The sequence below is a fragment of the Cervus canadensis genome, chromosome 17 (assembly GCF_019320065.1).
Source record: "Cervus canadensis isolate Bull #8, Minnesota chromosome 17, ASM1932006v1, whole genome shotgun sequence".
Classification (NCBI taxonomy): Eukaryota; Metazoa; Chordata; class Mammalia; order Artiodactyla; family Cervidae; genus Cervus; species Cervus canadensis.
Genome location: NC_057402.1, coordinates 48,522,724 through 48,546,838, shown reverse-complemented (window position 1 = coordinate 48,546,838; position 24,115 = coordinate 48,522,724). Strand labels below are relative to the sequence as shown.

The 24,115-nt window shown below is 51.2% G+C and overlaps 1 protein-coding gene and 1 non-coding gene across 9 annotated transcripts in view; one reads left to right on the top strand and one right to left on the bottom strand.

The window, feature by feature from the left end:
* The window catches only part of NTRK3 (neurotrophic receptor tyrosine kinase 3), a 418,664-nt gene that overhangs the window by 370,390 nt on the left and 24,159 nt on the right, over positions 1–24,115 (bottom strand). The window lies entirely within an intron of this gene.
* Positions 11,403–11,475, top strand: TRNAG-CCC. The gene has a single exon. It is a non-coding gene; the product is annotated as a tRNA-Gly (tRNA).

Genomic DNA, 24,115 nt, shown 5'->3' with positions numbered 1-24,115 from the left:
TCAGCACACGACTCTCTAGCACACAGATTCTTTAACGCATGCCCGTGATGCAGATGTTTTATGAGCTGGTCACAAGGAGGGCCTCAAGGTTCGACATTAGGTGAACAATAGGGGAAGCCGTTATTCAGCCGTGGGTTTACGAGAAGCTTCCATGTCAATGAACCGCTGTCCCACCCAGCAATGTTACTACAACTGGCTACCCCTTTCTCTTCCCTCTCCCAGCCCTTCCCACCTTCCCAACCTGGCCCAAGCTTCCTCAAAGTCATTTTTGGTCACTGCATCACACACACACACACACACACCAGGCCCCCCCCAGTCAGCACTATGGTCCACTTCTGAGGCTGCCATAAGCCAAGAAGAAACTCAGCAGGCAAATGTGCAAATATTTGCTGAGAACCATGTCTGAAGTCAGGGCCTCTGGACTGGGTGGGCCCCAACTCCATCCTCACCCCATCTTGGGTCAGAAGCATTTCTGCCACACACGCACACACACACACGCACACACACAGATGCACAAGTCCAGCCTCCACAGGGCTGGCAGGTGGCTGCCCTGGGCACCTGCTTGCCCCGGGTTTATCCTGCAGTAAAATAAAAATATGCCTTTTTGATGTCAGAGATCAACATGATTAGCTTTCTAGCATGGCTCCTCCTCAGACACACAGGGAGAAGAGCAAGGAACATGTATTGATCACCTACAACCTGGAGGAGTAAATCTCACTTCACATAATCCCCACAAGACTCTGAAATCAGAGCATTGCTCCTGTCTGACACCTAAAGAAAAACCCAGAATGAAACGAGGGAGGGACAAGGACAAAGCTGCCGAAACACATACTTGAAAGTCTTTTCAAGTCTGTCCTGGCCTTTCTCTCACAAAAGCTGACACTGCAAAGTCCAGACAGACAGACACACAAGGCAGTCTGGCATCTTCTGGGAAGGTGGAGAGAGCTCTGTGGTTCAGAAGCAGGTGTGTCGATGAATTTCAAATAATCATCGTGGGCACATAGGGCTAACTCTCTGCCAGGCTCTGTTTTAAATGTTTGCAGTCATTCATTTATCGTCACCCCTACTCACCCTGTGAGAGAAATACTACTACAATCCCCATTCTACAGAGAAGAAGCTGAGGCACAGAGGGGCCAGGTAACTTGCCTAAGGTCACACAGTATAACCAGGGTTTGCATTGAGGTGATGCAGCCTGGGCACCCATGCTCTTAGACACTGTATGGTTTTCTAGGGCTCCCACAATACAGTACCACAAACTGGATGACTTAAAACAGCAGAAATTAATTCTTTTACAGCTCTGGAGGCTAGAAGTCTGAAACCAAGGTGTCTGGAGGGTCTCACTCTCTCTGCCAGCTCTAGGGGTCAAACCCTCCTGGCCTCTTCTGACTTCCGGTGGCTGTTAGCAATCCTTAACATCCCTTGGCTTCTCACTGCATACCTCCAGTCTTGGCGCCATCCTCACATGGCCTTCCTCCCTGTGTGTGTCTGCGTCTTCACGTGGCCTTATTTTTTCTTTTTGGAAAATGTATAATTTTTCCCCTTTAACTCTTTTTTATTATTGTTTTTATTCTTTTTAAATTGAAGTATAGTTAATTTACAATGCTGTGTTAGTTTCAAGTGTATAGCAAAGTGACTTAGCTATATAAACCTATTTTTTAATGTTTTATTTTATTTTTTGGCCACAGGGCATGTGGGATCTTAGTTTCCCAACTAGAGATAGAACTTGTGCCTCCTGCATTGGAAACACAGAGGCTTAACCACTGGATTGCCAGGGAATCCAGTGGGAATCCAGGGAATCCCTATATACTCTTTTTCAGATTCTTTTCCATCATAGGTTTTCAAGATATTGAGTATCGTTCCTTGTGGACATAGCCTTCTTATAAGGACACCAGTCCCTGGATTCAGGGCCCACTTCCATCCAGTACAGGGCTTCCCTGGTGGCTCAGATGGTAAAGAATCTGCCTGCAGTGCAGGAGAGCTGGGTTCGATTCCTGGGTTGGGAAGATCCCCTGGAGAAGGGAATGGCTACCCACTCCAGTATTCTTGCCTAGAGAATTCCATGGACAGAGGAGCCTGGCAGGCTACAGTCCATGGGATTGCAGAGTCTGACACGAATGAGCAACTGACCCTTTCACTTTCACTTTCTCATCCAGTATGCATCTTAACTAATTACACTGCCAAGACCAAGTGAGGTCACATTCTGAGTTTCCATGAGGATGTGACTTTTAGGAGAACATTATTCAACCCAGTAGAGTCACCACGCTACACTGTTTCTAGAAAGAAAAGTAACTGAGCCAAGATTCCCTTGAGCCAGGAAAATATAAAGCAGAAAATGAAACCAGAGAGAATTAAGACAGAAAATGCAGCAAGGTCTCACGCTGCATCCTCCCGGTGAGACCAGCTTCCCCAGCACGCCTGCCCTGTGATCCTAGCTTGAAAAGAACTCGCCATCCAATCCTCACAGTCAGATGGGGAAAGGTCCGCCCCCCCACAAGGAGGAGAGATCCTTAAGGGCAGACCCCCAGGGCTCATCTTCACGCCCAGGCATCCAGAGCAGCACCTGTGGTGCAGCAGGGGCTCAGCCTAGGGGTGGGGAATAGAGGGCTTTCTGAATTCTCTCTCTTCTCCCCATTCCGGTGTCCAGCTTCCTCCCTTGCCTAGCATTTAGGCTCAGGAAGCAATTCTGAAGTTCAGCAATAATAGTTTATCAGAGAGAAAACATCCCAGTTTGTTCACAGCCTCACTGGCAAATCCAGATTTGAATGGAGCATCATCCTTGGGGATCGGGAAGGAAAGCTGCGATCAGCAGGGACAGCAGGAGAAGCCCAGCTCCAGGGTAAATGCACACCCAACGGCTTCTCCTGGTCCCCATCATCCCCTCTCTCTTTGAGCTGTTACTCGTTGTGCACGCACTCACCCCTGCATCACACCATCACTACTCACCCCTCCCCTCTCCCCCTGCAATGCTCACTATTGGCTGCTGCCTCCCAGGATGCCAGGAGGGAGCTGCTGGGAGAGGAACTCAGAGGGTCAAAAGGCAGATTTCAGCAGAGTTAGGCTAAAGCAGGGATGAAAGAGGAGAAGAAACAAGGCCTAGGGACTTATAGAATGAGAGATGGAGAAATTTCAGATCTAATGCTAGTAGTAGACGCACAGAGGCATTTTGCAAACCGAATGCAAGGTGGACCACTTCTGGTAAGAAACTTGCCATCGGGTGCCTCCAGGGAAAGGAAGCTGGCAGTGAGAAGGGCAGCTTTCCACTGTACCTTTTGAATCCTGAGCCACAAAGAATGACACACGCTTAGAAGATATGTAATAAAAATGCAAACATTCATACAAAGGGTTTTTGTTCTTCACCTCTATTCTATCAGAAAATGGAAGGAGTTCCCTGGGAGCCTAGGGGATAGGATTCCAGGCTTTCACTGCAGGGACCCAGGTTCAATCTTTGGTCAGATCCTGCAAGCCACGAGGCCCAGGGAGGAAACAATCCGCAGTCTTCCTTAGGTTATGAGGCCTGAAGAGGGAAACGGAAGGAAAGCAGGGGGCAGTGCCTGCGCCAGGTCTGCTCAGGGGTGCCGGCGGCCCCAGGCCCACAGCACTCGCATTTCATCCAGGATCAAGTGAAGGGTGGCGGGCTTCCCTGGTGGCTCAGAGGTAAAGAATCCGCCTACCAGTGCAGGAGACATGAGTTTGATCTCTGATCTGGGAAGCTCCCACACGCCACAGAGCACCTAAGCTCATGCACCAAAACTACTGAGCCGGCGCTCTAGAGCCCGCGAACCACAGCGACTGAGCCCCCGTGCTGCAACGATTGAAGCCTGCGTGCCCTTAGAGCCTGTGCTCCGCAACAAGAGACGCCACTGTGATCAGAAGCCCCTGCACCCCAGCTAGAGAGTAGCCCCCGCTCGCCACAACTAGAGAAAGAGCCCGTGCAGCAACAAAGACCCAGCAGAGCCAAAAATACATAAATAAATCACTTAAATGAGGGCTGGAGATGGGCTGCTGCCTTCTAAGTCAGCTGGGGTAAGGATAGCAGAAACTGCTGACCCCCCATCCCAAAGGGACAAAATGCTGGGGTATCAAAAAGGCCTCTTAAGTTTTACTTACATACCCTGGGGCTTAAGGTCCAACTTCCTAGCCACACCAGGGACCGGGGCTGGGTACTGAAAACCCACACTCGGTGGCCCCAGGCACCTGTCCCCACCCAGAGAGAGGCCATCCTAAGTACCTGTAGCCTATGAAAGAGAGACACTTGGCTGCAGAATCAAATGTGCCCAGGGTTCACCCGCCCAGCCTGAGTGCCTGGCTCCATCGGTGCCAGGTCGGGGCAGAGGAAGAATTCTGCCAGCCCCTAACTGGCAGGGAGACTTGGCAGAGGGCTGAAACACCTGGGCACAGCCAGGGGGAGAGATGTCTCCTTAATCCAAGCTGGACGTGCCTCCTGTCACCTCACCCATCCTCCCCAAGAACAGGATTCCAGGGGACATACCCCCGGAGGTGACCCAAAAGGATGATGGCTAGTTGCTTGGGGAATTACTGTCACCCCCTCTTAAGGGAGCTCAGGGTCATCCCAAACACACAGCCTCCTCCTGCTCCAAGAACTCCAGAATCTATTATCAGCCCCTCTCTTAGGAAATGTCCCTTATCCGGCTTTACTGTGGTTGTCTGTGAAATAGCCTCAGGCTCCACCTGTCTTTATCTACAAATGCCCTGCAAATAAGAACTATATTTGGTTGTGACTCCAAAGTACCAGTGGAATGAGGCAAGCTCAGCAGTTTAGGGTTCCAAGTTGACAGATCTTCAAAGCCTGACTCTTACGGCCAGTAAGCAAATGAAAAAGATGCTCAATATCACTAGTCACTAGGAAAATGCAAATCAAAACCTTAATGAGATTCCACCTCACACTGTTAGGATCAGCTCAGTTCAGTTCAGTCGCTCAGCTGTGTTCGACTCTTTGAGACCCCATGGACTGTACCACGCCGGCTTCCCTGTCCATCACAACTCTTGAAGCTTGCTCAAACTCAAGTCCATCGAGTCATTGATGCCATCCAACCATCTCATCCTCTGTTGTTCCCTTCTCCTCCTGCCTTCAATCTTTCCCAGGATCAGGGTCTTCTTCAGTGAGTCAGTTCTTCACATCAGGTGGCCAAAGTATTGGAGTTTCAGCTTCAGCATCGGTCCTTCCAATAAATATTCAGGATTTCCTTTAGGATGGACTGGTTGGATCTCCTTGCAGTCCAAGGGACTCTCAAGAGTCTTCTCCAACACCACAGTTCGAAAGCATCTATTCTTCGGTGCTCAGCTTTCTTCATGGTCCAACTCTCACATCCATACATGACTACTGGAAAAACCATAGATTATCAAAAAAGCAGAAAGTAACACATGTTGACAGAAATGTGGTTCTAACTTGAACCCTTGTGCATTGTTCATTAGACTGCAAAATGGTGCAACCAGCATAGAAAACCATACATTTCTCAAAACATTAAAAATCATATGATCCAGGGCTTCCCTGGTGGCTCAGTGGTAAAGAATCCACCTGCCAATGCAAGAGACATGGGTTTGATCCCTGGTCCGGGAAGATCCCACACACCTCAGAGCAACTAAGGCCATGTGCCACAACTACTGAGCCTGTGCTCTGGGGCTCATGGTGCTGCAGTTACTGAAGCCTGAGAGCCCTAGAGCCCGTGTTGTGCAACAAGAGAAGCCACTGCAGCGAGAAACCCGCACACAACTAGAGAGTAGCCCCACTCGACAGAACTAGAGAAGAGCCCGCGCGCAGCAACAAAGACCCAGAGCAGCCATAATAAATAAGATTTTTTTAAAGTCATATGATCCAGAAATTCCACTTCTAGAGATTATTCAAAAAAAAATTTTGAAACCAGAGTCTCACAGAGAGATTTGTAAAGCCAAGTTCATTGCAACATTCATGATAGCCAAAGGTTCAGGAAACCCAAGTGTCAACCCAAGGGATGAATGGATACATGGAACAAACTGTGGTGTATACATAGAATGGGCTATTAGTCAGTCTTAAAAAGGAAGGAAATTCTGACACATGCTACAACATGGATGAAACTTGAGGCTATACCAAGTATCAATAAAATAAGCAAGTAACAAAGAGATAAATATTGTAAGATTCCACTTACATGAGGTACCAAGCATAGTCAAATTCATAGAGACAAAATGTAGAAGGTTGGTTGCCAGGGGTGGAGGTCGGGAAGAGAAATGGGAAATTATTGTTTAATGGATGCTTGCGTGCATGCTAAGTTGCTTCAGTCCTGTCCAACTCTTTGTAATCTTATGGGCTGTAGCCCGCCAGGCTCCTCTGTCCATGGGATTCTCCCGGCAAGAATACTAGAGTGGGTTGCCAGCCCCTCCTCCAGGGGATCTTTCTGACCCAGGGATCAAACTCACACCTCTTAAGTCTCCCGCATTGGCAGCCAGGTTCTTTACCACTAGCACCACCTGGGAAGCCCCAAACCAGAGCGCCCAGTTTAATGAGTACAGAGTTCCAGTTCTGCATGGTAAAGAGCTCTGGAGTTGGGTTGCATGTTAATGTGAATGTTTTTCATACTAGTGAGCTGCACACTTAAAACTGATGAAGAAAATGAACTTTATATTATGTGTATTTTATCACAATTAGAAAAAGGAAAACCTAACACCGTGCCCATCCTCCAGGCTGCCTCGGAGCCGCCACCTTGGAATAACACTTGGAGCACAGAATATCGGCTTTTCCCAATGGCCTCCGAGGCCCAGACCATCTCAAATCACTAGATGAACCCAGCTGTGCCCAAGGAATCCTTTCTAATCTGGCCCGACTCTCTGCACATCATTGGGCAAGTCACACGACACCCTACAAAACATGAGGAGCGGTCAAGGGACTAACACTCTGGGCTCCCACTGCATGGGGCCCGGGTTTGATCCCTGGTCAAGGAACTAGATCCCACATGCCACAGCTAAGATCCAGCAGAGCCAAATTAATTAATTAATTTTTTTAAAAAAGACAGGAGGAGAGTGTTTGACTTCAGTGTAAGCAGGTACCCGGTACTGACGCTTCTCGTGGGTTTTCTTAGGAGGACTGCATAGAAAACTGCCCCAGGCCTGCAAAGAGGCAGGCCTCTGTGACAAGACCATGGTCATTAGTGCAGGAGACTCAGACTACAGAGTCCTGCCATAGCTGAACTGGAACTTGCCCTTACCACTTTCTAGGTGTGTGACCCTCTGAGACCTTCTGGATCTGTCTAAGCTTAGATTTTCTCCTTTGTAAAATGGGAAAATAACGCTTCAGTGAGAGCTGTTCTGAGAACAAGAGATGATTCCTGCTGAGTAGCCAGCATCCAGAAGGCATTTAGTAAGTGGAATTATGATGATGGGCCTTCCCAGGTGGGGCTAGTGGTAAAGGATCCACCTGCCAGTGCAGGAGATGCAAGAGACTCGGGGTTTGACCTGGGTCGGGAAGATTCCCTGGAGAAAGGATTGGCTACCCACTCCAGTGTTCTTACCTGGAGAATCCCATGGACAGAGGAGCCTGGTGGGCTACAGTCCACTGGTCACGAAGAGTCGGACACGACTAAGGCGACTTAACATGCACCATGATGATGAACATTCTGAGTTTTAACCACTCACGTTGTCAGCAGAGCCCCCACATGCCTGCTCTCAGGTTCACAGCCCACTTGCAGGGCTGGGGTTCCTGGGAGGTGTCACCCCCAGGCCATGCGTGACTGTGCTGCCTCTCTGCCCCACACCAGGACCTGGAGCTCGAAAACGTCACCATCAGCATCCGTCCCTGACCCCCTGACCCCCTCACCGGGGCTCTGACTTTATGTTCACCCTCGGGAGAGGAGGAGCTTCAGGCTGCCTGGGATTCCCTTGGCTTAAGAGTTCTTCCTTCTCATCAAACCCACCTGTCTATAAACCCAACCTGCATCTCCCACCGAGACTTTTCTCCACCCCAGCAGCAAGGACAGCTTATACCACAGAGGGCATGAGCTCACCCACCTGGGCTCTCTCACAACACAGCCTGGATGACAGACGTCATAGCAACAGGCCTAGCAACCATGACAGGAGACAACCTCTTGGACACAGACCGATGAGAAATAAGTAAACAGCCCCCAGCCACGTACGGAGGAAGGGCTGCTGAGGGCCAGAGGTGCACACACATGCGCGACACCACCCGCCTGGGCACAGGGCGAAGCCCATCAGCCAAGTCCGCCTTCCCCTTTCAACATCAAAGGGAAAGAATCAATGGGCAAGGGACAGGGGAGGCTGGAAATCCTGCAGCAAATTAAGTTTAATCCTCTCCAGCCAGCTGTGTGGCTGTGGGTATATAAAGGTGCTATCTGCTCCGGACTGACAGGTCCCTGATAACAGGGAAGGGAGGGGGAGCCCGGCCTGGCAGCTAGGGCACTGCAGCTGTGGGGACCCCAGAGCCGCTGGAGGCTGGTCGCTCGAGGCAGAAGGCTGGCGTCCTGGCTTCAGTGCTCTGCAGCCAGGGAACCCAGAGGAAGCCTAGGAATTAGAACCTACCCTGTCCCCCTTGCCCTGGGCAGAACTCTAGAAGTAGCCATCATTCTCCTTGGATAAGGTTGACCAAGGCCAGGCCTCCGCCAGCCCAACTATGAGGGCATTTCCATTTCCAGAGCAGTTCATCCTGGTGGGAACCGAAGCTCCTGGAGTGATGATTACCTGTTCGGGCTTCCAAAATCAAGACTTGTTGCTCAGTCACTCAGTCGTGTCTGACTCTTTGCCACCCTATAAACTGTAAACTGCTAGGCTCCTCTGTCCATGCAATTTTCCAGGCAAGAATATTGGAGTGGGTTGCCCTTCCCTTCTCCAAGGAATCTTCACAATCCAGGGATCGAACCTGCATCTCCTGTATTGGCAGGCAGATTCTTTATCACTGAGCCACCAGGGAAGTCCAAAATCAAGACCAGAAGAGCATTGATGGTGGTGACTGACAAACATTGAACACTTCCAGGTCCAGGCTCTGCAACTGAGTAAATTACAACCCTGCTCTGCACACCCCACTGAGACGGATGCCATTACCCAACTGCACACACAATGAAACCAGGGACCCGTGAGGTCACACAGCCCTCACTGGGAAACTTGCATTCAAACCCAGGACTGCCCTCAACTTCCTCCCATGTTCCCACTAGCCCAACCTAAAATGTCACCTGTTTACAGCCAGGAGGGAAGAGCTTCAAAAGCCTGCAGAAAATCCCCAAGCAAATCTGGCTATAATTTAGCTGGCTTGGGTTTAAGAGCTGATGTCATCAGAAGACCAAAATACAATAAAAGAAAAATAAAATAAGTGAAATAAGAAAGAAAAAGAATGCCAATAGCAGGGATGACGACATAGTGAGAACGACAGTGGCGCTGGGCCACACAGAGACACTGCAGAAGCTCCCCAAACAGGCAGACAGCTTAAGCATTTGGGGGTGGGGAGGGGGAGACTCCTTGAGCCAGGGGTCCTGCTGGAGGCAAGGAGAAGGGAGACAGCCCACCAGAAAACCACACAAATAAAATCCCAGCTTCTGCTGCCCATAGAGACAGCTAGGACCTCAGAGACCCCAAGCTGGAGACCTGAGAGCCAGCCCCCAGTGGAACCTGCTGGAAATTTAAAAAAATAAAAAAAAAAAAAAACTGTGCAGGTACAGACGGGAATTTAAATCCAGGCTCTGCCACTGAGCAGCCGTGTGGCCCTGGGCAAGTCACTTAGCTTTCCTGTGTCTCCTGTGCGGGCAATGGGAAGAAGAACCCCAAGTGTGTGAGTTACTGGGGATGAAATGTGACCAGAGACGGGAAATGGCTCTACCTTGCAAGGCTCTTAGAAACTGCTGGCTGAGCGAAGGGCCCCCCTCTGGGCAGAGCCACGAGCCCACACACCTCTGGGACCACCCATTTATAGCCAAAGGCCACACACACCAGAACCAGCTTCTTCCCAGCTAGAGCAGGAACATTTGAAAAGCACCTTCTTGAAGGCAGGGAGGTGGCTGGCCACAGGGCTCCCTGTTCCCACCCACGGTCTAAAACAATGCATCCATGGGGAATGATCACAGTAGAAAGAGTCCAAGAGGGAAACACATCCAAGGTTCTAAACCTTAGATGCACATCCGAAACGCCGGCATCACAGTCCCCAGCGCGGGGCTCAGTCCTCTGAATTTTTAGCAAGCAAGCTCTTCTGGGGATTCTAGTGCACAGAGAGCCAGGTTTGGGAATCTAGTCCAATGCTTTGATTTTATAAATGAAGAAAATCTATCACTGCTGCACCTAACGCTGACTAATTTCAATGATTCGTTTCCTGGTTGTAAAGGAATATAGACTCATTGCAGGAAGTTGGGGGAAAAATGAAAAGATGCTGAGAAAATTAAAGTCACTTATAATCATGTCTCCCAGAGACAACCAACTTCGGCGTTGGGGGCATCCTCACTCATCTGCATTCTTGGGCAGATGCGAGAATTATGGATATACAACTTGAATCCTAGCTTTCCTTCACTTAGATTTTATGTTAAGTGTTTTATAATGTCATTACACATTCACAGGAAAAATCAATAAAGATGAAAAAACTGAGTGATTTCAAACACGGTAAATAAACAAGGTAAGTAGCTGATGAATGCCAAGTGCAGAGCCGGGACCCAGGTCCGGGGATCCCACTGCTATGTTCACTTCTTGACCCAAGGAGTTCACCTGCCCCTGCCTGTCACACCTGATGAAGGAGTCCAGGCCAGAATGAAGGGGCACCAAGGTCAGCCCCCACCCTGGGGACGGGCAAATGGAGACTGGGGTCTTCTTGTCGGCTGGCTCACAAAGGCCGGCCCAGGGAGTCAGATTACAAACAAGCGAGCTAATGACACAGGCCTAGAGACCAATTAGGCTGCACAATAGGAAGATTACAGGGCTGTTTGGTCCCAACTATATAAGATGAATTGATCAATACGGCTTATGTGACACTGGACAGATTGCAATCCGAGCGAGGGTTTCTTGCAGACCTTAAATGCAGCCGGAATCTCTTGGCCTCAGAGCAGAAGCCAGAAAGCAAACTTCTGAGCCCAGGGCGGGCCAGGCCGTACAGAGGAGGAGCTGCCGTGTCAGCTAGCGGGGACCCAGACCTCCTCTGCCACACACGCGACCATTCCGACCCCAGAGCCCAGCTCTGACACACGCCGAATCTACACATCCCCCCAACGCACCGTCTGACTCTGAGCCTGGCACACAGCTGGTGCCCAAACCTCACTAGAGACCTGTGACTCAGATACCATAGTTATCCGCACCTGACAGATCAGTAAACGGAGGCACAGAAAAGTCACACCGCTGGCCAGAAGCAGTCCTAGGATTCAAATTCAGGCAGGGGTCAGCCTGTGCTCTTGTGCTTGAAATGGCCTTTCGACAACAAAAGAATAGGGACTTCCCTGGTGGTCCAGTGGCTAAGACACTGCGCTCCCAAGGCAGGGGGCCCAGGTTCGATCCCTGGTCAGGGAACTAAATTCCACATGCTGCAACTAAAGACCCAGCATGCCACAACTAAGACCCAACACAGCCAAATAAATAAACAAAAATAAAAATATTTTTTAAAAAAAAGCAGACAAGGAAACCCAAGGCCCAGGGAGAGGACATGACCTGATGAACTTTCACTGCCCAGGCAGCAGCTGAGTTTGACTAAAGGGTCACTGCGGGGCCACCAGGAACCTTTAAGGATGCTGGGCGGCCTCACCCCATCGCTCAGTGGCCCAGAGCTCAGAACTAGCTGTGGGGAGAGGAGGAAAGGCCAGGAGGCGGGCGGGGGGCGAGGTAACAAGGCCCTCGCTCCCCATCTGCCTCTGGCCCGCGCTGCCAGCCGGAGAGGCGCTTGGGGCTCAGTCGACAGAAGGCAGATGCCCGCAGGTCTAGCTGGAACACCCCTAGCACGCGGGGTCCACGGCGTACAGTGACCTTCCCAGGGGACTGTCCTTGACCAACTGGCCGGGGCACAGTGTCGCAGCAAGGCCACCCAGCAGGCTTCGCTGGCCTGTGAGGGTCCAGAGGGGGGCGGTCACATCTGTGCCCCACTGCCCGCTGCTCCCTGTCCCCCCAGAGCCCCTCCACCCACAGGCTTGGAGGCAGAGGAGCAGCTGGCAGGCGGAGGGCCGCACCGGGAACGAGAGGGCGGCGGGGTGGCCAGGCGCCCGGCCACAGGGCTGTGTGTGGAGCAGCGTCCCCCACCCCAGCGCTCTGTGCGTTCAAAGTCAGCCAGAATGCCGGCATCTCCAGTCACTTCTCTCCATGGAAACTGGCCATCACAGGGTCATCTGTCCCCCTGGACCACGGGAGGGGTAGATGTGATGTTGCACGCCAAGGGCACCACACCGGTGCTTGATGGAAGGCCGTCGTTATTATGATTCATGGGGTGGGAGAGGAAGACCTGGAAAGTTACAGCCTAGAGACCAGAGACTGAGGGCTCGAGGGACATGAAGCAGGGAGAATAGACCTGGAGACAGGATGGGGCAGTCAGGGGCATTCATTCTGTGGACTCTGGAGAGTTGCAAAGTTAAGAAGACACAGGCAACACCCCCAAATCCCCATACTAGGAGGACCCCATCATGCCCACCTAGCTCAGATCTCAGATTCTGCCTTTCGGCACAGGTAACAGCCGGGACCCTGGCCCTATAGATGGCACAGTGTTAACATCAGGACCCTCTGTGAGCATCTGGCCTTGAGAGGAGTGAGGCGCCAAGTTCAGATCAGGGTTCTACCTGCAAAGTGGGGGGCCATCCTGTGCCAGGCGCCACAGCTCAGGACTTAGAACTGGAGCAGAGCATCAGGGCAGGCTGGGGGGTCAGAGTCTAAGGCCCACATAGCAAGTAGTTAGGATTCTTCAAACCCCTGCCTGCCGGAACCACAGACAAGTCCCCATGGGCTGCACTTTGGGACCAGAACCAGCCAGGGACTCTCTCCCCCATCTCCCAGCTGACTGACTTCAGGCATGTAACCCATAAACCTCTTTGAGCCTCAGTTTTCTCATCTGTCAAATGGGGCTAATGACTTTATGAATTCCCACTTCAGAGCAACATGGTAATAATTCCTGAGATCATCTCCATAAGTAGGTAGCAGGGCATGGATCATATTAAGACTTCAATAAACAGCAGCTGGTACTAGACTCTAGAGAGTCCCTTGGACAGCAAGGAGATCAAACCAGTCAATCCTAAAGGATAGCAAACCTGAATATTCATTGGAGGACTGATGCTGAAGCTCCAATACTTTGGCCACCTGATGCGAAGAGCCAAGTCATTGGAGAAGACTCTGATGCTGGGAAAGATTGAGGACAGGAGGTGAAGGGGGCGACAAAGGATGAGATTGGTTGGATGGCATCACCAACTCAATGGACATGAAATTGAGCAAACTCCAGGAGATGGTGAAGGACAGGGAAGCCTGGCATGATGCAATCCAATGGGTCGCCAAGAGTCGGACATGATGTATCGACTGAACAACAAAATAGCAGCTCTGACGACAGTTACTATGATTCTCGTTACCTATGTGGTCACTGACGCCCCTTCTTTAACAGAAATGCAGGCCCCAGTCGCCCACCACGGAAAAGAGCTGTGATGCTGAAAAGACAGGTGCTGCTCAGACCCGCCTGCCCCTGACCTTGAGGAGTCCCCGCCTCGACAGGGAGGCTGCTACACAAGGCACCCTGCGCCACAGAGGCGGGCAGAGGTGTGTACGAGCCCCCACACTCCGGGAGGGAGCCTCTGTGGATGGGGGGGCGGGCTCTACACAAAGACATCGACCCCCAGGGAGCAGCGCTTAGCAAGTGCACAAGGGCAGCCCTTTTCTTTGAAACGCTGACTATTTTGCTAATGTTTGCTTTTTCCCCCCTATAATTATCCCACTTTCTTCTCCCTGAGTATTTAGTCATTTTTTTTTCTTTTAAATGTCAGCCAGTACTGCCAAGAGGACTCAAGAAAGATGGGGTTTCTCACAGGGGCTGTGTAGGGAGTCACGCTTCTGGGCCAGCAAGTGATGCCCCAGAATCAGAGGGAAGGAACCTCAAGATGAAACAGAGGGGGACTTGCTGAGAAACCCCAATGGATCACTGCCCCTCCAATCACAGAGTCAGATGGTAAAGAATCAGCCTATAAAGCAGGAGATCCAAGGTTCGATCCCCGGGTTGGGGAGATTACCCTAGAAAAAGGGATGGCTACCCACTCCAGTATTCTTGCCTGGAGAATTCCATGGACAGAGGAGCCTGGAGGGCTACAGTCCATGGGGTCTCAAAGAGTTGGACATGACTGAGCAACTTTCACTTTTTGCTTGAGTAAAAGAAGACATTTCTGGACAGAAAACCTCACATACAGGGTTCACACCACTGTGGGTTCTCCACTGGGCTGGGGAGACCAGGGGCTGCACCCTCTGCCTGATCCGGAAGAGACAAACCAGTGGGAACTGCAGAGGCCACTCCCCCCGCCTCCTCTCTGCAAACCCCAAGAATGCTCTGGTCTCCGTAGGAGGAACCCCTGGATACTATTCAGAGAAGGCCCCCCCAAAGCGAGCTGCAGATGAATGAAGTGTGAAGCGAATGGAGGTCGGGAAAGAGGCGGGAGGAGCTGGGGCAGGGCTGCAGAGCGTGGGAAGGCCTCTCTCTCTTTCTCTCGACATCTCTGCTGTAAGTCACTCCAGTCTCAATTCATAAAGCAGGATCCCAGCAATCAGAACCAGCCAGGCGCAGTCCACTTCCACTCTCTTGACAACGCTGATGTTACCCACCCAGATCCCCACAGATCAGATCCTCAGTCCTCTCCAGAAATCCGGAAATGCAAGGACCCCTGATGACCTGGCACATCCATAGAAAGCAAGGGAGGGTTGGAGCCCTGGGAGATTGATGTAAGGGCTGGAGCAACAAGATCCAGATGTGTCCTGAGGGCCTTAAAGACTGTGGTCAGCGGTCGCTGGCTGCCCTGATATACACAGCCCACCACTGCTTCTGCCCCAGACTTGAGCCCCTCTACCCTAGCCAGATGACCTGTGCAAAGGGCAGATGTGACAAGCCAAGGGCATCCCAGGAAGCAGCCCAGAAGTCCGGAGAGGACTGGACATGGAGTCAAAGCTGTGGGTGTGACTTCTCACTGTGGATGTCCACATTGTGACTCCAGGTAAGACCTCGCTTCTCTGGGCCTCAGTTTTCTCATCTGTGTACTGAGAGAAGAGAACTAGATCATCTCTAGGTCCCCAGCTCTGCGGCAGGGAGATCTAAGACTCAAGCAGCACAGGCCAGCTGCCCCAGGGAAGAATAGTGCCCCTCCCATGTCCTTCCCTCCGTACCCCCGGGCCCCGGCCCCTGAGCACATCACCAAGGATCGCTGAGGGTAGATCGTGGAAAGTGTCAGGTGTGAGTGGATGGGATAACCCTCAAGATGCCCAGGGAGGCTGGGGATCAGGGTACAGTATGTGGACCACACATTTTACTATATTCTCAGCCCAGATAGGGGCTTCCCTGGTGGCTCAGCAATAAAGAATCTGTCTGCCAATGCAGGATCCCTGGGTTGGGAAGATTCCCCTGGAGAATGAAATGGCAACCCACTCCAGTATTTGTGCCTGGGAAATCCCATGGACAGAGCAGCCTGGCAGGCCACAGTCTATGAGGTCACAAAAAAGTCAGACACAACTTTGTGACTGAACAACGACAACCTCCCAGAGAACTATCTGGCCTCTGCAGTTCCAGACACAAATTGTTCTAGACGTGGCCCATAGTGGGTGGACAGAGGTTTCCAGAGGATGTCAGCTGCCCAGGGCCCTTCTGACCATGGGAGATCTTAGTACCTGGGATGCTCAGCTTCAGAAGCCCCTCCTCCCTGCTCTCAGGCCCACCCTTGGTACCCAGGGCATCAATGAACCACCTCTGGCCTGCGTACCACCTGTGGCTGGTGAAAATCTCCACTGAATCCCCATCCCTGCCCTTGCGCCCACACTCACATCAATGAAGGATCTTATTTCCCATTCCACTACCAATAAAATTAATCACAGTAATAATACAGAACTTTTAAAGTGCACTCAGAATGTGTCAAGCATTCTACAGAAATTATCTACCTTAATCCTCCCAATAACCCACTGAGAAAGTGCTAGGAATACTATCCCCATTTTATAGGTAAGGAAACTGAGGCTTGGAGAGGTCATACAACTCACTGAGAAGATCTAGGACACCTGATGTGAGCTTTTTCATCTTTTCTCCGCTTCACTAGGGCATCTGGACAGTCACCTTTCCCACTTTACTTCCTTTCGAAGAGAAAGAGGGTCCCTTTTCTTTTATTCATTCAAGATCCAGCATTGTATGAGACCTGGCAGATTTAGGTGCACAAACCAGTGTCCAGCCTTCTAGGAACCATAGCTTCCACATGTGTCCCTCACTAACTTCCAACTCCATGAACCCTCTCTCTGCCCTGTCAGTGTCTCTTGCTCCATCAGCCTTTTCTTTCCACTGGCCCTTCCATTCCAGCCACAAGCATGTTCACCCTTTGAGGAAAAAAAGTGTTTCTTTCCAACCTACCCCATGGCCACATCTGGGCCTTGTTGCTCCAGCCCTTACATCAGCCTCCCAGGGCTCCATTCCTTCCTTGCCTTCCACGGGCATGCCAGGCCATCAGGGTAACCAAAGCCCTTGAAGGAAGGGTCTGCATCACTGCTTCATGTGCCCTTCCCCTTCCCCTTCAATCCATCCTCACTTGGCCATGGTCTTGGCTGAGCACTTTGCTCTTTGGTCCAAAAGGCCACATCTCCCTGGCGACCACACCATGCACTCTCCCTGTGAGCCCGCGCCCTGCCTGGCCTCTCTCCTCACTCCCGCCTCCAAATGGAGACAGCTCAGTTTCTCTCCCTGGCCCTTGTCCCTTCTCACTGCTCACTCACACCCTTGGCTTCAGCTCTCACCTTTAGGGACAGAATTTGCAAACCTCCAGCTAAGCCCAAGGCTGGCCCTGAAACTCCAACCACCAGCCAAATGTACGCCTGTGGATTTTCCAAGCCAAACCCAAATCCAGCGTGAGAAACCAAAGGCATCGCTCTCCTTCCCAATGGACCAACACCACCTCTGTATGTTTAAATCACCCACGTCAGTTTTCAGTTGTTGTTCTTTTGTCACTAAGTCATATCTGATTCTTTGTGACCCCATGGACTGCAGCACACCAGGCTCCTCTGTCCTCCACTATGTCCTACAGCTGTTGGTATTAGATTCCCTTCATGGATCACAGCCTTGTCATGGTGAAGAAGCTTGTGTAACTCAATGAAGCTATGAGCCATTCCATGTCAGGCCACCCAAGACGGACAGGTCATAGTGAAGAGTTCTGACAAAACATGGTCCACTGGAGGAGGGAATGGCAACCCACTCCAGTATGCTTGCCTCGAGAACCTCATGAACAGTATGAAAAGGCAAAAAGATATGACACTGGAAGACGAGTCCCCCAGGTCAGAAAGTGTCCAGTAGGCTACTGGGGAAGAGTGGAGGGCAATTACTAATAGCTCCAGTTTTCAGTTAGTTGCAACCAAATGCGAGATCACAAGAGTGATCCCACTGAACTCTAACAGTGACCCTGCAGCATGGCTGTTTACTTTTCACAAGAGGAACTGAAGCTCAGACAGGTTATGTGACTTGCCCAGCATCTCAGAGCTCATGAGTAGGTGAGTCAGGATCAAATCTGCCTGACTCCTAAACCCAGGCTCTTTCTGACCTGCTTCCCGCCATGCTGTATTCCAATGTTGAGTGACTCGATGAGCAAAAAGACCAAGCACTTACCACATCCTCTTCTTTGTACTCAGTCGCTTTGGTCGTGTCTGACTCTTTGTGACCCCACGGACTGTAGCCCGCCAGGCTCCTCTGTCCATGGAATTCTCCAGACGAGAATACAGGAGTGGGTTGCCATGCCCTCTTCCAAGGGATCTTCCCAGCCCGAGGACTGAACTCGTGACTGTCTGCATCACCTGCGTTGCAGGCAGGTTCTTTACCCACTGAGCCACCTGGGAAGCCCTTTTCTTCTTTAGGACCCCTTGGAGGTGTGGGGAAGGGCTGTATCTTCCTCAGGTTGGGTGCCCTTATCCCTCCCCACGCAAAAGAAGGTGCCCGCATCAGTGGCTGCTGCAGCGTCTAACCAGGGCTATTACCAGTCCCTCGTCAGGAGTCGATCTGGGTGCACCAGGCAATGCCCAGGGGACCCAGCAGCCCGAGGCCCTGTCCCAGCTGCTCTCTGCACACAGGCGGGCACAGCCTCCCCTCACCTGCTCACAGCCACTTGCTCCCTCCCACCTCCCAACCACACGAAATGAAGCAATCAATGGGACAAATATTTTATCTCGTTCCCCACACGGTTTATTTTATTTGAGGTGAATGGATCAATGTAGCCCAGGGAGCAAGGAGCAGAATTTCTCACTGAACTGCCATGAGGAACATCTGTTCCCGCTTGGAAAAGCTAACCAAGTTATAAGGCAACTGCTGGGACGGGATGGGTGGTCCCAGCACCCCTGGGTGTGGGCTGGACGGGAAGTCCAAAGACCTGAGGCTGTCATCTAGAACAGGGTTCAGGGGTCAGGCTGCCTGAGCTCCAACCCACTTCGTTGCTTGCTAAACTGGGTGATTGTGGGCATATACAAACCAAGGTCTCACTGCCACCTCAGTTTGCTCATCTAGAAAATGGGACCAGTAATGCCTACCTCATTCAGTTGTCTAAGAATCAAAGCCATGGAATGAAAAGCGCTCAGCATACAGCCTGGCACGTAGCAAGCACCCAAGTTTGGTAATGCTCTTATTAACTGCTGTCATCATTATCATCGTCAACATCATTATTTATAAGAACTTTCCAGCTCCGAGGAGGATAAGAGGACTCCAGATTTCCCAAGTTCACATATGGGGTCCTGCTGTTCTCATAACTGCCCACATGTTCTCATTCTGGAGACAGAGAATGTGATCGTGGGAAAACTGGAAGCTGTGGAAGGGATTCTTTTCCTCTTAACAGACAGAAGATCTGAGATAAATCATTTGCCTTCTCTGGAAAACGGGACAGTGAGGTCTGGCCAGCCTTCGTCACAGGGCAGTCAGAAGTGATTGTGAAAAGGCACTGGAGTGTAAGTCAGTGAGATTCATCTGAACTTTTCCATGATTATTAACATCCATCTAGCAACCAGGTTCCTTGTTATTCCACCTAAATGCCAACATCATGACTCCCCCTATTACCTTGCTGTCCTTATTTGGGATAAGAGGCAGGATGCTACCTACAGAAGTGGTGAGGCAAGGCAGGGAAGGGAGAGAGGGGCAGAGAAGCCCAAAGAGCCTCGAAAATAAAAACAGAAAGGTGAGATGTTTCTGGAGCCACCGTTTTCTACCAGAGTTTCTAACAAAACTCTCCCAGGCAAAAGACCCTCTCCTAAAGAAACGCCTCTCCTAAAGACGGCCATCGAGAAGGCTGGCTGGTGGCCACAGCCCCTTTTTAACAAGTACCCTGGCTGCTTCGTCACTTGGTGAGACTTCAGAGAGAAGGGCCCTGATCGGGACACCCAGGCCCGCTCGGCTTCCTAACCTGCACCCTCAGCACCTCTCCCAAGTCCCAGGGACTCAGGTGTCCCCAGTAGACGTCACCATCTCAGCTTCTCAACTAAACCTGCTCCAGGCAACAATGTCCTCCCCTCAGTCAAGTTCTAAAAACCTTAGTACCCCTTCATGTCTCCATCACTCACTCAGCAAGTGAGATCGGAGCTCTTTGAAAAGTTGAAATTCCATACGCATTTCTCTTTTTTGGCTGCACCACGCAGCACACGGGATCTTAGTTCCCCGCCCAGGGATAAAATGCAAGCCCCACTGCATCCCTGCATTGGAAGTGAGGAGTCTTAACCACTGGACCACCAGCAAAGTCCTTTGAAATGTTTGTTGGGTCTTTGAAATCCCTTCCCTCTGCACCCTCTTTGCCTCCTGCCCCCCTCATCCATCCCTGAGTTACTGCACTCACCTGCCTTCTTTCTCTACCATTTACCTCTCCCTCTTCCTTAACCCACGGTATACCTGTCATTTCGATTCTTCTTCTTAAAACACAAATCAAAATGACCTGCTCATGTACACACAAACACACACATGTGCACACACACGCACACAATGGTGCGCTTTCTTCCATATACTGCTATTCCATCGCTCAGTCCTGTCTGACGCTTTGCGGCCCCAGGGACTGCAGCACACCAGGCTTCCCTGTCCTTCACCATCTCCCGGAGCTTACTCAAACTCAAGTCCATTGAGTCGGTGATGCCATCCAACCATCTCATCCTCTGTCGTCCCCTTCTCCTCCTGCCCTCAATCTTTCCCAGCATCAGGGTCTTTTCCAATGAGCCAGCTCTTCACATCAGGTGGCCAAAGTATTGGAGCTTCAGCATCTGTCCAAACACTGAATTTATGCCATTTAGCTTATGCATGCAGGAAGAGTGAGAAAGGAAAATAAAAACTACTCTATAAAGACACTGGTGCTTCGGTCTGCATTTCGCTTGATGAGACCCTCTATCAGACTAAGCTACAACTCCACCACTGTACCCCTGGCTGGCCTCAGCTCCCACGTGCCCCTCACAGTGAGCACAAAGTGTTTCAGGGGTTACTTTCGCCTTAAGCAGGCTCTAGACTCAACCCTAATATAAGACTTGAAGGAAACCCTCCCAAAGCATGGTTTTCTTTCCAGGCTGCTGGGACTATGAGTGATTCCTTTGCCTACTATTGGCTATTTCTAATTTTCCACTAACAAACAGACTTTTTTCGTTTTGTGAAGTCATTTGAACTTTATCTAAAGATTGTCCTGTGAACCTTCGACGACTCCAATCACTCACCCAATCCAATCCAGATGCCTCAGTTGAGCATTCAAAGCCCTGCAGTCAAAGTGGTCTCTGGCACGTCTGTCTGTATCTCTCACACCCCTCCATACTCCATAATGGGAACCCTGCATTTCCTCTAACGCACTGGGCACTTTCACTGTACCTTCAGCCCAAAATGTGCCCCCCACTCCTCCTTCCCAATCCAGATCTGACCTGTGCATCAAGGGACACCCCCGTATCAGCTACTTTACCTACTCAAGCATGCTAAGTCACTTCAGTTGTGTCTGACTCTTTGCAACTCCCTGGACTGTAGCCTGGCAGGCTCCTCTGTCCACGGGGATTCTCCAGGCAAGAATACTGGAGTGGGCTGCCATGCCCTCCTCCAGGGGATCTTCCCAACCCAGGGAACAAACCCGCATCTCCTGCCTTGGCAGGCAGGTTCTTTACAGCTACTGCCTCCTGGGAAGTCTGCTTCATTCAAGTCCTCCTGAACCCCTCTCTGCCCCCGCCGCCTCCCGTCCTGCGGTGACCCTGCTCCTCACAGGCGCCTTCCATAGAGGAGCCGAGGCTCTGTCTAATCTGACCTCCCCCAGGATAGTTAAGCTCTTTTGTAGTTTCTGCAACATCCAGCTCTGCACACCACAGATGCTAAAATAATGGAGCAAGTGAAGTGGATCCAATTGGATTGAAATGAATTGGACAGCCCTGGCTTGACTTGAGTCCACAACTCTATTCCTTAAATCCGAGTGTTGGTAAATTCGGCGAACTGGAGCACCCAGCCAGGCTTTCCATGAGAGGCCTACAGGCAAGTTGGCCATTTGCTCGCCGATCATCTGGGCAACCGGCTCTCTGTCACTTGGCTTTCGGGGGACTGGCTTCTGACAAGTTGCTCCCTGCGTGCAGTGACCTGATTTTCTGTTGAATGGACCAGAGCAGACAGTGAGTGGAGTGGGGACAGACCTCATGACAGCCTCGGAGACCCCTGAGTACCAGGGAAGCTCAACCCTGGCCTTTCAGCGACTCTGCGGAAGCACTCCAAGACACCACAGCCCAGCGAGAGCTGGGAAAAGCCTGGAGGGGGACGCTCACCCTTAATTAGGCGCTGCCCCTTCCCCGAACCCTCAGAGACCAGCCAGCCAGCCTCGAGCTTCTGTCTGAGCGTTAGGATTCACTCCGCACTCATGGACAGCACCCAGAGCAGAGGGGCCCAGGGGACCCCAACTGCCCCCACCCCTGCCCTTCCCCCGCCTCAGAGCAAAAGTTTGACTAAAGCTCAGTGTCTTTGCTTTTATAAATCTCTGCCTTTTAATGATGGCTTCAAGGCTGAGGGGAAAAAGGACCATTAAACTCACTGAATAAGTTAATGGGGCAGAGAGAATCTATTTCGGAGCCACCCCAGGCTATTTTCCTCTGGAGCTAAAGCCTGAATAAGCAAAAAGAAAAAATTAAAACCATAGCGCGCATTGCCAATAAATAACCCCCAGTGTAATCTCTCAGCACCCAGGACTTCATTTGCAGAGATGTTATAATGCAGATCACTTGTAAAACACCTCTGGTCTCAGAGGTCCCCCTGCGGAGGCAGCTGGGGCCTTTTCAACTACCCAGGTCCTTCTCTCCACAGAAGAGAAGGAATGAAGTAAGGGCAGCTCTGATCTGGGCTGCAGGCCCTTTAGGTATCGAGGTGAGAAGATGCCCCCCACAAACGTCAGCACACGAAAACAGAGGAGGCCCCAAGACCCTCCAATCCCCCAGCTGTAGAGAGTCCCGGATTCACTGTCCTGAAACTCACAATTCCCTCCTTCCTCTGCACAGGCCAGCCACCCACCCAGCACCTGGGTTTCCCTGGGCCTGGACAGCTCCACCTCCCCAGAAAACTCTCCTCCTCCTCCCATCCTCCCTCCCCAGCCCCTCTTCCTCCCCTGGCTTCCCACCCTCACCCCCAACCCCACTCCCCGCCCACTCCTGGGAGAACAGTGCCTCCCTTGAAGGAAGCCAGAAACAAGACCCTGAGGGCCGAGAAAGCACAAATAATTAAATAAGTCAGCACTCCTGTTGGTAAATGCTGAATCCCACTAGAACACGTTGTTTACTCTTTAATATTTAAACATGTTAATTAAATCTCTGAATAAACAAATAGACGTTCGCAAGTGGCATTCCTGAGCTCCTTCCCGCATGGGCCTCAGGGCCTGTCAGGAGGGGCCGGGCCTTCCTCATGGGCCACCGACTGAGGGCAGATGAGGTTCAGGCCTACCGCCCCTTCCCGGGCAGTCAGGTCAGGCAGTCTGGACCCACCGTCACGGGCTGATGGTCTCCACCTCCCATCCAGCCACATCTGCCCCTCTCACGACCCAAGGCTCCCGCTCGGCTCCCCTGACCTTGAAAAAGTCCCACGACCTCTAGGTTCCCTGCATAAACTCCCCTAATTCATTAATCCATTGATTCATTCATTTATGTGTGGCTCCAGCCCTGATTTAGTCAGCCCTGATTTAGTCAGGCAGCTGCTGAGCACTGGAAAAAAAGTAATAATCAAGACTGGACCCCAGGACTTCCCTGGTGATTAAGACTTCACCTTCCCATCCAGGGGGCACAGCTTCAATCCCTGGTCCCAAATGCCTCTTGGCCAAAAACAAACAAAAAAAAACAAAACAGAAGCAATGTTGACATAAATTCAATCAAGAGTTTTAAAATGGTCCACATCAAAAAAGAAAAAACTTAAAAAACAAAAAAAGACCAGACCCCAGTCCTCAACAAGCTCACAACAGTCCCAAGAAAAAGTCTACCTCCTTCATCCCTGCCTGGCCTGGCCCCTCCCTACCTCTCCAGCCAGAATGAAGATCCTCAAGCTCTTTAACGTTTCCCATGCTTTCAGGGCCTCCCTCACACCGTTCTCTCATCCTGGAGTAGCATCCATTGCATGGGTCGCCCACCATGGGTCTAATTCACCCTTCAGGTTTCAATTCAGTGGTCCCTTCCTCTGGAGACCTTCTCCACATGCCCCAGCTATCTGAACCCACAAGCTGGTAAGCTTTCTCCAACACATTTATTGTGCCCATTTAAGATGTAAATTGAATCAACTCCTGTTTAAAAGGAAAAGGCTTCCAGAGCCTCTCACTACACTCAGATTAAAGCTGAAACCCCTTCCTGTGGCCTGCAACCCCTCCAACCTCACCTGCCTCACCCCTCCTCCTTGCTCACTCCATCCCACCTGCCCTACCCTCCTCCAGCCTCTCTCCCATCCCAACAACATCTAGTCCATTCCCAACTCAAAAAGAGTGCCAGAAAATTCCACCCTCGGGGATATTCCCGAAGCTCTGCCTCT